The sequence below is a fragment of the Hyperolius riggenbachi genome, chromosome 5, assembly GCF_040937935.1.
Source record: "Hyperolius riggenbachi isolate aHypRig1 chromosome 5, aHypRig1.pri, whole genome shotgun sequence".
NCBI classification, from domain to species: domain Eukaryota; kingdom Metazoa; phylum Chordata; class Amphibia; order Anura; family Hyperoliidae; genus Hyperolius; species Hyperolius riggenbachi.
In genome coordinates this window covers 34,571,442-34,583,789 of record NC_090650.1, presented here as the reverse complement: position 1 = coordinate 34,583,789, position 12,348 = coordinate 34,571,442, and positions in this window count along the sequence as shown.

Sequence of the window (12,348 nt, the reverse complement as noted above, 5' to 3'; positions counted from 1 at the left end):
AACTGCTTTTTAGTATATATTCAAATCTTCTAATGAGCTGTTCTGAACTGTGTGTGTGTCTGAAGCAGAGACAGTTTCTCAGAGAGTGTTTGTTTACATTCCAGTGTTGAACTAACTTCTTAATTAGATTTGTCCAGTCTCTAGCTGAGGCATGGGCAAACTTGGCCCTCCAGCTGTTACGGAACTACAAGTCCCACAATGCATTTGCCTTTATGAGTCATGACTTTGGCTGTCAGACTCCTGTAATGCATTGTGGGACTTCTAGTTCCTTAAAGGGACTTCGAGCAGTGCAGAAACTATGGAAAGATGCATATCATTTGAAAGCTATCTTTCTCCTCTTTCCAATGATATATAAACCGCCGCCCTACGCCTTTTAGTTTTCGCAATTTTCACGATTGAAATTGCCGCGGCCGCGATTTCAATCGCGAAAATAGAGAAAACTATAAGGCATATACCTATGCGTGAATTTGCATGCGCAATCGCTACGTTTTGGGGATTTTTTTTTTTCTCTTGAGATACCTTGACCATATTCTGCCCAGAAATTCTTTCCAGCTGGGTGGAAACAGGCGGGACAGGCAAATACAGGGCCGGCGCTTCCACGGGGCCAAACTGGGCAAAAAGGGCTCTGTGGTGTTTCTCCAGCCTAGAGCAGTTTACCACCAGGAGGGCAGCAGCACGTGGAGAGGAGGCAGAGCCAGGAGAACAGTGAATACTGATGATGCAGAGACTCGCAGCTCTCCTGTCCCATGTGTCAGCAGCAGATCGGGAGAAAGTTTGAGGAGGATCATCTGCATTCTGCTTGAACAGCTCTGCTGCCCCCTAGCTGTGAGAGTCTGTGCATTACACCCCCTAATTAGTATTCACTGCACTCCTAACTGGTCCTGCCTCCTCTCCATGAGCTGCTGTGATAGGAGGGGAGTGAGGAGGAGAGCCAACAGCCGGGCGTACACCACAATTAGCCGGGCGGAGCGCCAAGCTAATAGGGCTTGGGGAGAACACTGAGCAAAAATGCAAAAAATGGATGCGAATATTGCTTGCGGCATCCAGAAAATTGTGGCACTGCTATCCAGATTTTTCCTGTAGGCAAATTGTGCATGTGATGGAAACGGGCCTATTGAAATGCAATGCTATGCGAATTCATGTGCAACAGATCCACACTAATTTGCATCTAGTGGAAACGAGGCCTAAATCTCTACCGCAGAGTCCTGACCTGCATGGTTAGCCCTTTGTTGGGTCATGTGGTTACTGAGGGGTTGCTTGTTCTCATTGACCATCCCTAGTCATCGCTATTAGAAACCCTGTGGAATGCCTGTGCTTGGCATGCTGCATAAGAAAATAGTGGTTTGCTATTAATCCTTGCAATGTATAGAGCAGAATCCATGGGGCTGACTTTTTTTTTTCCTCAGCAGTGAATAATTCTGCTTGCATGTACATTTCATGCACGTTATATGCAGCTTAGGTGTGTAAACACATCCAATCTTGATTGGCCGATTTGACCACTTCCATGTAGTATGAGGGACATCAGATTTTGAATACTTTGAACAGATTGTATAACGGACCCGCTGCAGCATTCAATGGTCCATTTTCAAGCTAACCATATAAAGATAAGCATACAATGATGAAGAGGGAGGAGTTTGGCCCGGTTCACATTAGCATGTTTTTTTTTTCCGGATTGGAACTGGAACGTATACTGTACAAACGGAACGGATGTGAAAGGATCCAATGTTAACCTATGGATCCATTAACATGTGTCCGTTGGTATGGATACGTTACGTACGTTCTGGTCCCCAGATCTAAAAATTGCTGCAGGCCCTAATTTTCCGGACTGTTCTGCTTAGGGGAACAGATCCGGACAAAAATGCTGCAGCATTGGGGCAATGTAAAACGGAACGGTTCTCCACACTAGTGAATAAATGGACTGGTCCATGGGGGATGGGGGCATGTGCCAACGCGAACCTGAGCGACGGGAGGGTGAGGGAGGGTGCAGCAGCCTGGCGGTTGGGTGAGGGAGGGTTTATACATACCTAATCTTCCATAGCAGCCGGCGGTAGAGACTTCCGTCTTCTTCCGCGTCATGTGACTAATCACATAATGCGCTGTGTAGTCACAGCGGAAGAAGAGGAAGCCTCGACCGCCGGCTGCTGTGGAAGATTAAGTATGTATTGCTGAGTGAAAATGGATCCGATCAATCATTGATCAGATCCGTTTTCACTATGTGCATCGGGCCACGGACTGAGCCATTCGGATCCGATGCAGTGGAGACCGGATCCGCTCACTGGATCCTTTTGGCTCAGAACGCAGATAGGAAGTGAACCGGGCCTTAACCTTCCTAGCGGTAACCCCAAACGTAGTTCGGGGTAAGCCGCGCAGGAGGTTTTCTCAGGCCCTGCTGGGACGATTTGCATAAATTTTGTTTTTTTTGCTGCACGCAGCTAGCACTTTGCTAGCTGCGTCAGCACACCGATCGCCGCTCACCACTATCCGCCGCCCCCCCTAGACCCCGCCAGGCAATTGTAGCAACACAATGGACTCAGTGTTAAAGGATACCCGAGTGACATGATGAGATAGACATGGGTATGTACAGTGCCTAGCACACAAATAACTATGCTGTTCTTTTTTTCTTTCTCAGTCAGTAAGGGTCACACTGTAGTCACTTCCTGTCTGAGTCAGAACTGAATCAGCCACTTACATACCTGATATTTAACTCTTTCAGACAGAGAAAGGGAAAAAAAAGGAACACAGCATAGCTATTTGTGTGCTAGGCACTGTACATACACATGTCTATCTCATCATGTTACATGTCACTTCGCGTATCCTTTAAAGCAGGGGTCCCCAACCTTTTTGAGCCCGGGGCCCACTATCCCGACCAAAATTTTCCCCGGGGCCCCCCTGGGGGGGGGGGGGGGGGGGGTTGAGTGGGCGTGGCTAGTGTCGGCGGCAGCAGCCCCCCCCTTTTTTCCCAGATTCTACAGTATAGCAAGTACAGTTTCCACAGTATAGCAAGTCCAGTTACCACAGTATAGCAAGTACAGTTACCCCAGTATAGCAAGTACAGTTACCACAGTATAGCCAGTATAGTTACCCCAGTATAGCAAGTACAGTTAGCCTAGTATGGCACGTACAGTTAGCCTAGTATAGCAAGTACAGTTACCACAGTATAGCAAGTACAGTTATCCCAGTATAGCAAGTACAGTTACCACACTAAACCAAGTACAGTTAGCCTAGTATAGCAAGTACAGTTACCCCAGTATAGCCAGTAGTTACCCCAGTATAGCAAGTACAGTTAGCCTAGTATAGCAAGTATAGCTACCCCAGTATAGCCAGTAGTTACCCCAGTATAGCAAGTACAGTTAGCCTAGTAAAGCACGTATAGCTACCCCAGTATAGCAAGTACAGTTACCACAGTATAGCAAGTACAGTTAGCCTAGTATAGCAAGTATAGTTACCCCAGTATAGCAAGTACAGTTACCACACTATAGCAAGTACAGTTAGCCCAGTATAGCAAGTATAGTTAGCCCAGTATAGCCAGTAGTTAGCCCAGTATAGCAAGTATAGTTAGCCCAGAATAGCAAGTATAGTTAGCCCAGTATAGCAAGTATAGTTAGCCCAGAATAGCAAGTATAGTTAGCCCAGTATAGCAGGTATAGTTAGCCCAGTATAGCAGGTATAGTTAGCCCAGTATAGCAGGTATAGTTAGCCCAGTATAGCAGGTATAGTTAGCCCAGTATAGCAGGTATAGTTAGCCCAGAATAGCAGGTATAGTTAGCCTAGTATAGCAGGTATAGTTAGCCCAGAATAGCAAGTATAGTTAGCCCAGAATAGCAAGTATAGTTAGCCCAGTATAGCAAGTATAGTTAGCCCAGAATAGCAAGTACAGTTAGCCCAGTATAGCAAGTATAGTTAGCCCAGTATAGCAAGTATAGTTAGCCCAGTATAGCAGGTATAGTTAGCCCAGTATAGCAGGTATAGTTAGCCCAGAATAGCAGGTATAGTTAGCCCAGAATAGCAAGTATAGTTAGCCCAGTATAGCAGGTATAGTTAGCCCAGAATAGCAAGTATAGTTAGCCCAGAATAGCAAGTATAGTTAGCCCAGTATAGCAAGTATAGTTAGCCCAGTATAGCAAGTATAGTTAGCCCAGTATAGCAAGTATAGTTAGCCCAGTATAGCAAGTATAGTTAGCCCAAAATAGCAGGTATAGTTAGCCCAGAATAGCAGGTATAGTTAGCCCAGAATAGCAAGTATAGTTAGCCCAGTATAGCAAGTATAGTTAGCCCAGTATAGCAGGTATAGTTAGCCCAGTATAGCAAGTATAGTTAGCCCAGTATAGCAAGTATAGTTAGCCCAGTATAGCAGGTATAGTTAGCCCAGTATAGCAAGTATAGTTAGCCCAGTATAGCAAGTATAGTTAGCCCAGTATAGCAGGTATAGTTAGCCCAGTATAGCAAGTATAGTTAGCCCAGTATAGCAAGTATAGTTACCCCAGTATAGCAAGTACAGTTAGCCTAGTATAGCAAGTATAGTTAGCCCAGTATAGCAAGTATAGTTAGCCCAGAATAGCAGGTATAGTTAGCCCAGAATAGCAAGTATAGTTAGCCCAGTATAGCAGGTATAGTTAGCCCAGTATAGCAGGTATAGTTAGCCCAGAATAGCAGGTATAGTTAGCCCAGAATAGCAAGTATAGTTAGCCCAGTATAGCAAGTATAGTTAGCCCAGAATAGCAAGTATAGTTAGCCCAGTATAGCAAGTATAGTTAGCCCAGAATAGCAAGTATAGTTAGCCCAGTATAGCAGGTATAGTTAGCCCAGTATAGCAGGTATAGTTAGCCCAGTATAGCAGGTATAGTTAGCCCAGAATAGCAAGTATAGTTAGCCCAGAATAGCAAGTATAGTTAGCCCAGAATAGCAAGTATAGTTAGCCCAGTATCGCTGCCCCAGTGTCGCCAGTACAGTTAGCCCAGTGTAGCCTCTCCTCTCTTCCCCCCGCGCGGCCGCCGCTCCTGTTACCTTACGAGCGGGCAGTCGCTTCCTTGTATTCCCCATAGCTCCTCTCCTCTTGCAGCACCTCGTATTACAGCAGCGCTTCCCGCGCGGCTGCTGTAGGAAGGGTAGGAAATAGGGCAGCGGCTTCCTGTAGCGGCGATCGCCGTTACCATGGGAACGCTGCCCCGCCTCCTTCCCTCCTTACAGCAGTCGCACAGCAAGCGCTGCTGTAATACGAGATGCGAGAGGGGCCATGGGGAATATAAGGAAGAAAGCGGCCGCCGCTCATAAGGTATCAGGAACGGCGGCCGCTGGGGGGAGAGGGACAAAGGCCAGATCCGCCGCGGCCCCCCAGAAATCTGCCAACGGACCCCCAGGGGGCCGCGGCCCCCAGGTTGGGGACCTCTGCTTTAAAGTGAGCCAGAGACGAAGCACCCTCATGTATTTTACCATATATATCAGTGGGAACATTAGAGAAAATGCCTACCCTGCTCTCTGTTTCATTCTTCACTGTTCAGCCTGCTTGTTACCAGCCCTGATAAAATCCCCGACTTAGCATTCAGTCTGGCTTTGCTCAGGAATCATTATAGCTGAGTCTGCCTTCTCTGTCTTTTCAAGCCCAAGCCTGCCCCCTTGTGGCTCTGCTATAATGACTCCGCTATAATGATTCCCAAGCAAAGCCAGACTGAATGCTCAGTCGGGGATTTTATCAGGGCTGATAATAAGTAGGCTGAGCAGTGAAGGGTGAAGCAGAGAGCAGGGTAGGTGTTTTCTCTAATGTTCCCACTGATCATTATGGTAAATTACATCAACAACAACAACTACAACTAATATTTGTAAAGCGCTTTTCTCCCGTGGGACTCAAAGCGCATAAGCATGGCTCCGACCATCGTGGGACAGAGGAAGAATGTAAAATACATTAAGGGTGCTTCATCTCTGGTTCACTTTACAGGCAGGTACACACTTCCAATTTTACTTGACCAACGATTAGCTAATTTTTCCGCCACCATGTAGTATGCGAGCTTACCTATACAATCCAATGATAATCTGTTGGCACTCATACTACATGGAGATGGTAAAATTGCTCAGTGATTGGCCAATCAAAATTGAATGTGTGTATGCAGCCTTAGAGTTGAGGCTAGGGACCAGAAAAGGCATAATACTGGAGAGGTGGGGTGCTTTAGTATAAGGCATCAATAAAGGGGTACATTTGTAGAGGGGGTATCAGGGCTAGGGGGAGGCTTCTTGTCAGCAAGTGTATAGTATTGTTTACATAGTTACACAGTTAGTTTGGTTAAAAAAAATCCGTCTGGATTGGTTTAAAAAAAAAAAAAAAACCCACCAACCTTAAAGGGAAAAATTCCTTCCAGACTCTAGATGGCAGTTAAAGAGGAACTCTAGTGAAAATAATGTAATAAAGTGCTTAATTTTTACAATAATTATGTATCAATGATTTAGTCAGTGTTTGCTTATTGTAAAATCTTTCCTCCGATTTACATTATGACAGTTATCACATGGTGACATTTTTACTGCTGGTAGGTGATGTCACTGGAAGGAGATGCTTGCTTTTTTGTCAATTGTAAACAGCTGTTACTTCCCACAAGTCCACAAGGCTCCCACAGTGTGATGTCAGTACCTCAGTGCTGTGATGTGCTGACATCATTTGTGGGAGGGGTTTCACCACAAAATCAGCCATACAGAGCCCCCCTTCACACTAGTCAAGAAACGAACCGTTCCACGGGGGATGGGGGCATGGGCTGACGTGAATGTGAGCGATGGGAGGGTGAGGGAGGGTGCAGCAGCCGGGCGGTTGGGTGAGGGAGGTGCATACCTAATCTTCCGTAGCAGCCAGCGGTAGAAGCTTCCGTCTTCTTCCGCGTCATGTGACTAGTCACAAAATGCACTGTGTAGTCACAGCGGAAGAAGAGGAAGCCTCTACCGCCGTGGTGGAAATACATCTGCTCCAGATTTCAACCAGACACAGCACTCCATCAGAGCAGACACTACACTGTCTACTCCAAATGGGCCATTTATGACCCCCGCAGGTTCAATCGTCCCAATTCGTCCTTGAAGAATCTTTCAGTCAGCCCAAGCGCAATCTGGCCGTGTGCGCTCCCTTGTTGCGCTCCCATTGACGGGAGTAGCCTGCGCAGTAGTACTGCACCAGTACAGAACGCTCCTGACTGCAGGAGTGAAATACGGGCACTCAGGCTGCCGGGCAGCGCATGTGCAATACGCCCCGGACCGAAGGACTTTATGAGGCAAATTGTGGATGATCCAGACAGGGCAGAAGTACGGCAAGGAAGCGATCAGCCTGGAGGGGAATGAAGAAAACCTCAGGTATGTGTAATTGTTTTTCTCCAGCCAATTTTAGGTTTATTTTAAATATCGTCTGTCATGAATGGTACGGAAGTCGTGTGCAACCGCAACCAATTTCGTATTGTCCCAGCGCAGCTGTATTGTAAACTCCCGTTTTTATATGTGAATATAACAGCCTTCACACGTAGCTGTTCACACCTCTATGTCGACGCCAAATGGTCTGATCACTAGAAACCAGAGCAGCACAGATTCAAATTTCCCTCCAAATCTAAGCTGAGGATAATGAACAAACCACAGTCATTAATTACTAGAGAAGGGAGTATCAGAGACAGAAGGCGAATACATCAATATGCTTCTAAAGAGGCCCATACACTGGTCGATTTCAGCCATCAATCGATTCTATGGAATCGATCGATTTAGAAATCGATTCTATCAAATCAGCCAATCGATCGATTTGTGGCCGATTTGATCTATCTGACTTGATGGAAGATCTAGGTCGATCTGCTGCTGGCAGCAGATTGATGGCTCATAGAGTTGCATTGGATCTAATGGTCCAATAATGCATTCAGATCGATTTCCAATAGATTTCAGAATCTATAGGAAATCTGTCCCTAGTGTGTAGCACACATCAGATAGATTCCTGTCAGATTAGATTTGACAGGCATCTGACAGAAATCTATCTGATGGTCAAATCGTATGGAAATCTAGAAGTGTATGGCTACCTTAAAAATCAGGGTGATGTCTAGTTAAATTATACCTTTCTAGATGCTATGGAAACCAAGCTATTTAGTGTTTGATGACCACCCATGGTAATCTGTCTGTATTATTTTATAAAGCGTCTCAGGTTCCCTTTAATCAGGGTTTGCTGGAGCTACAGCCCTTCCAGCACAGACACCCCACAGGCTGCATCTGACAGCTGGTCACAGAAATACTATAAACTATAGGCAAGAAGAGCCAATCCCAGGAAGAGGGGGGCTGGCCAGTGTATTTGACACATTAACCAGTAGAAAAATACATATATTTACATAGATCTGTGCATGAGTCCTGAAAGAGGGACAAATGAGGGAGAAAGTGGGACAGAGGGTTTTGGTCCCCAAAGAGGGACTGTCCCTCTGAAAAAGGCACAATTGGGAGCTATGTAAATGCTACCCAGGCAATACAAGTCTACTGTATCTCAGACCTGTGGTGTTTTAGCAACTGACATATTTTGCCACCAGATGGCGGTGTTGGCTTTGTGTAAAATTATGTGCTATCCATTTTCATAAAACCATAGCCTCCCAACTATCCTTTTTTTCATGGGGACTGTCCCTCTTTATTATTATTATTTAGCACTGCACAGAGTATATAGTCTTGTCCCTTAACGGTTCCTCAGAGGGGCTCACAATCTATCCCTACCATAGTCATATGTCTATGTATGTAAGGGGCTTGATGCACAAAAGCGTGATAAGTGCTATCTCAGCAGTTATCACATGATAAGTGCTATCTCAGCAGTTATCACATGATAAGTGCTATCTCAGCAGTTATCACATGATAAGTGCTATCTCAGCAGTTATCACGTGATAAGTGCTATCTCCGCAGTTATCACGTGATAAGTGCTATCTCCGCAGTTATCACGTGATAAGTGCTATCTCAGCAGTTATCACGTGATAAGTGCTATCTCAGCAGTTATCACGTGATAAGTGCTATCTCAGCAGTTATTATCACACAATAAGTGCTATCTCAGCAGTTATCACACAATAACTTGAAAAGACATCACAGAAGACTGACTCTGCTATAATCATTCGGGGAAAAGCTAGACTGAATGCTCAGTTGAGGATTTTATCAGAGCTGATAACAGGCAGATTTAGCAGAGAAGAATGAAACAAAGAGCAGAGTAGGTTTACTGTCATGTTCCCATTCATATATACGGTAAAATTCATGAGGGTGCTTCATCTCTGGTTCTCTTTAAACTGTTATAGCCCATGACGAGGGTAGCCTTTGACACCCCTGGCCTCTGCTGTTCCAGGCGTTCCTCCAATGTATTCGCCAAGTTTCCAGCGGCAGTTTGTAAAATCTGCTCCTTTTAATATACTTTTATTGGGTTGGGAAATGTTTTATTCTGTCAGAATAAATTTTGAGGAACTGCACGAATAGGTTCTGATGAAATGGAATTGTATTTTGATAGGCAACCTGAGATGCGGAATAGCTAGAGACTGGCAGAAGAAGTGGCAAAAGTAAGAGAGATGGCTTCCATGGAATTTATTCCACATAATATATTTTTATGTTGTTTTCCTTATACTTTTTGTCATAATTCCTCTTCGTGCCGTTGGAATGTTTTATAGCAGCACAGGCCTGGCAATGCTAATTCTGGAGTCTTGTCAGACCTCTATTTCTCTGCCATGTTCAATGCATGCATTTGAAGGGATCCCAAGCCGGTAAAAAGCTGGAGGACGAAAACATACTACCTGATCCCGGGGTCCAGCCGGATCAGGTAGTGCCGCTTACCGCTGCTCCTGAGCTATGCAGTTCTTCCCCTGGGGTCACAATGCTGCAGCTCCGCTCTGCACTCTCATCACAGAGGACAGAAAGGAGAGCAAGGGATGGGCGGTAGACTGTCAATGGGCGGGGGCTGTGAATGGGCGAAGAGAGGCTGAGAATGGGCGGGGAGAGGCAGGAAAGGGGTGTTTTTGACACTGGATAGGGCCTCTCTCTCCTACAAAAAACACCCTTTCTTTGGTCTAAATAAGATGCCGCCAAGCTTCTTGTCGGCAACTCCAGGTGGGTCAGGGGTCGTAGTGCGACGGCATGGGAGGCCGGAGTGCAGAGAGAGAAAGGACACACAGGTATATAATTTGCCATCTAACATGCCTCTGTGTCCCAATTGTTCAGCCAACTCTGCCTCGGGTGCACTTCATAGTGATGTATTTTAGCTTTGTTTAGAGTAGATAGATAGATAGATAGATAGATAGAGGTAAACCTGACAGATGGGTAGTGGGGTAATGCACACTACTTCCTAAGCATTGGTACTGGTAAAATTGCTGTGCCCTTCTTGCAGTTTTACTGGACCTAAGGGAATTAGGCCCTTAGTGTGACGTGCACCTAACTGTTGCCATGAGAGTGGACACCATGAGGAGATCAAAAGAGGCCTTCAGAAAAAAACATTGTAGCAACTTATAATGGGATTTCAAAAGATCCCAAAAGAATTTGAAATTAGCCATTGTATTGTCTGGAAAATAGTCTACAAATGGGGAACACCTGCCAACAAATATGGCTGTTAAAGCAAGTACACCTTGAAAGGAGACAGCAAGATACTAAAAGAAGTCTCCAAAAACTCTAAAATATCATCACGTGACCTACAGCAGTCTTTTGCTACTGGTGATGTGAAAGTACAGGCCTCTACAATGAATCAGAATGAGGCTGCTCAACGTTAACTTGCATGGGAATCTGGGATGAGTGCATGGAGGAAACCTTTGCTCTCTAAGAGAAACATCAAAGCAAGACTGAAGTTTGCCAGAGAGCACCTAGACAAAGATGAGGCCTTCTGGAATAATGTTGGTTGGTCAGACAAGTCTAATGTTGAATTATTTGGACACCAGAACAGGGGAGATGTTTGGGGTAAGAGAAATTCAACATTCCAAGAATGAGCCTCATATCAACTGTGAAGCAAGGAGGGGGAAGTGTCATGGTTTGGGGTTGCTGTGCTGCAGTAGGACCTGGCCTACTCACCATCATAGAATCCACCACAAATTCTACCATTTAGAAGGTGCTTTCAAAGCACTCTATCCAGTGGCGTAGCTAGAGATCATGGGGCCCCATAGCAAAACTTTCATGGGGCCCTCATATGAAGGCACTTTTATGCACTGCCACCTACCTCTACCCTATAGATATGAGTTAATTGGGCAATTTACATTCTCATGCAATCAACACTGCACATATTTCATGGGAACTGAGACAAAGTCAGAGTGTGGAGAAACACAAGGAAGTTAATAGTAAATACATTAACTACCTTCTGGGCCCCCTATGCTCCAGGGCCCCATAGCAATTGCTATGGCTGCTATAGCTATTGCTACGCCCTTGACTCTATCCAATGTCAAGAGTTACACCTCACCTGCAGGAGGAGGTGGGGTCACAAGAATAGTAGAGAACTTTATAGAGGAATGAGGAATCTGGAAGCTTTATAGAGGAATCTGGAAGCCCCCTTTAGTAACGGGCCCCAGATATCTACCCCCTCTTAGGGGAATGTGAATGTGGATACATAAATCCCTTTTTTCCACTCTAATTTTTTCTTAATAGCAATAGCTAAAATCCTCTGCTCACATTGACATTATCAGGTATTAGTAGGTCTATGCCACACACAGAGCGGCCTCTGTCTCTTCCAATACATACATGAGTGCTCTATGAGCTCGTAGAAGTCCAGCTCCTCTCCTACAAGAGGATATTATACTCAAGCAGAAAAACATCACTTGGCATGGCGATGTGTAAATCCTCTCACTTCTCGGGCGGCTCTATTAGCCCTGTTACTTAAGCTCAGGTATGTGTTTAAGAAACTGTTGGACCTGCTTTGATTGGCTGCAAAAAAAATAAAAATGTATTTTTTTGGGCCGGATAAAAGCCTGGTTGTGGGGCGAATGGCATCTGTGAGAGCAAAGACATTAGATATGAACAGACAGAGCTGGGACAAGGTCCTCCAGCACCCAAGGCTGAAAATGCACCCCTCCATCCCTCCCATCCCAGCAATCACACACTGTTTGCTATGGCACTAAGAGCTGCCCCAGAGCCCCCAACACCTTAATCTCTAGTTATCTAACTTTCAGTCACTGCCATGTATCCCCTTTTCTTATTTCTCTCTGCTTCAAACACAATAGGAGAATGATAGCTGAGTGAGTTGTGCGCCCCTCCTACACTGCGCCCTGAGGCTGGAGCCTCTCTCACCTCTGCCTCGGCCCGGCCCTGTGAACAGAACTCCAACTCGGTTCCTCCCTCCTTATTTACAAACCTTTTGGTTATGAATTCATAATAATAAAAAATAATACATATCTACTATAGTGCTGTATTTTAAAGGGAATCTGA